The sequence below is a fragment of the Pimephales promelas genome, chromosome 9, assembly GCF_988280905.1.
Source record: "Pimephales promelas chromosome 9, fPimPro1.hap1.1, whole genome shotgun sequence".
In the NCBI taxonomy this organism is placed as follows: Eukaryota; Metazoa; Chordata; class Actinopteri; order Cypriniformes; family Leuciscidae; genus Pimephales; species Pimephales promelas.
Genome location: NC_142777.1, coordinates 17,147,791 through 17,150,442, shown reverse-complemented (window position 1 = coordinate 17,150,442; position 2,652 = coordinate 17,147,791).

Genomic DNA, 2,652 nt, shown 5'->3' with positions numbered 1-2,652 from the left:
ACTTAAACAACTTAAAAAAAATAAACAGTTTTAAAAACAAGTTGAATCTTAAAAAGTAATGTAAAAACACGCTATCATAACTTTTTACAGTGTACAAATTAGTAATGATGAAGGTGCATTTTAGTATGTTTAAACTACATCAACTTTAAATATAATATTGAATAACACACTACACTTCAAATGATTTACATGTGCTTTAGTAACACATCAAAATAACTGCACTGCTTTAAAGCACAACAAAAGACATTAACATGATCAAAATGTACTTTAAAGTAACACTTAATTAAGTGTGTTCATAAATTGTGCACTATAAAGTACATTCAAACGGATTTATTGCGTTAATATATCTGAAAGTATATAATATTTTAAATTTGCAGTACGCAAGTGCACATTCAATACAATTAAACAAACTTCTTTTTTGCAAGGGTATCTTTATAAAGACCTAATTTATGCTCTCTCGTTGGACTTTTCTTTTTCCACAGAACCACTATCAGTAGACATTCAGTGACTCATAATTCCTTGAAGATGAAAGGAAGGAAAAAATATTTGGCATTCAAATTGCCATTATGCTATATCGGTATATAATTTATGTGGGTTGACATGATTAAATGCTTCCGGCAAGCGATGACGCATTTCCCTGTTGAACAATAAAGTTTAAAGTGGTTCACGAAATATCTCAGTTTCGCATTGTTCTCCCCAGTGAAATACAGATTAGTGCCAGATCTTCCAAACCCGAAGAAATCTCTACAGTCTATCTATTGTGTGGCTTCACTGTGATCTCTCCCCCTCAGTTTTGCCTTTCAGTCACCCAGCTGTGTTGAGCCCTATTTGCTTATTTGTCATTCTTGATCCAGAACAAAACAACCTCTGCACATTTCCCTTAATCCTCAGCACATGAATCCTGATATAATCACTAAGAGGATTGTGTTTAGTTACAGCAATTAGCTGCTAAAGTTCCAGTGAATCTCTCACCGTTTATTTGATCATTTTTGCAGTGTGCTGTATTGAGCGGCTTTTGTTGAAAATACTAAACAAATGCTCAGTTTTTGCCATAGTTCTGTTGTGTGAAGCCACAGTGTTCAGGAGTTTGAGTTTCCAACGTCACTATTCAAATGCGTCATTATTATTCATATATTGTAAGCATGTCATGCGCCTCTCTATGTAATAACCAGGATGTTTTGTGACTCAGAATATTACACTGCCTCCTCCTCCATCAGAACAATAGGACCATTGTCCTGCATTTATCAACTTTTCTCTCATAATCCCACAATGGAGTGATTCGATTTGTCAGTCTGACGTTGAACAACGTCTTCTGGTGATTGCAGATGCCAATGACATGTGCCATTCACAGCAAAGGCTAAGTAGGGATAAAAAAAAAAAAAAACACGCCCACATGTATTTGTTTTTGCAATGGAATAACAAATAAAATGCATTTTTCCCATTGCCTTCATTACACAACAGTTGTGGTGCACAAGGTATGCCACTATTGGTGCAATTACACCAGCGGGCATCTGCTTTGTCTCCCGTGATTCTCATCCCAAGTAGGGTCCTCCAGGCCTGCAGATAATGTGTGCACAAAGCCACTATTATGGCCCATGAAAAAATGGCCCAATACCCTGGGTGCAAACTTGTCTCAGGACTTGTGCCTCATTCACACATAGTTTCCGCAGCAGGTCAATGGCAGTTGCTAAGATGCTGGGTTGGCTGCCCATTACCAGTTCAACTTCCCAGCCAAGGTTGAGCCCTAAGCTTAAAGGAAGGTGCCTGATTCTTCTGCCCGAGCAAAATGCACTCCTCTGGGTTCTCATACTTGGACGCAGTTTTTACCTGCATCTGTTCTGTGCTAATAACAATGACTATGATGCGCTCCGATTAAATACAGAATGAAGTTAAATTGGAAAACAAATAAATATTGCACTGTCGATGTTTGCCAGAAACATCTTGAGGGAGGAGGACTGAGACGAGTGGAAGATTTTAAATATTCACTATACACGTCAATACCCCATAGCAATGAATTGGATCGCAGCCAAGAGCATTTTTTTTTTTTTTTTTTGGATGGCAGCACATTCTCTTTGGGTTGTATACCTTACATAGGCTATCTTCTGACTGTTTTAGCTATCAATTTACATGTCACTTAACTATTTAACACTTTAATCACGTTATTCTTTTGTTGGCTTTAAAACACAATGCCAGAGTGACCCATATTCTATTTACAGCTTACAGCTTGTACTCAGTATATAGATGCATGTCCTTAGTGTTCTTGTTTACCCTGCATAAACAAATCAATTTTAAGATCTGATATGAATATACTGTACATAGACTAGTTAGTGTTATTTATTTTCATGAACCAATTTTTTTAAACTATATTTTATTAATAATTAAAATATAAAAACAATAAATTACAATGCTGATCAGTAAATTAGAAAAGACCCCTGAAACTAAGTCTCAATATTTAAAAGTTTCATTCTTCAAAATTTAGACAAAATATGTTGTCATTGTGGGGCCATTTAGGTTAGTGTAAGGGTATAGAATGTGCAGTTTGTACAATATAAAAAACATTATGTCTATGGAAAGTCCCCTTAAAACACAGGGGCCCTTGTATGTGTGCGTGTGTGTGCGTGAGAGAGAGAGAGAGTGCTAGGCCTTGCGGGA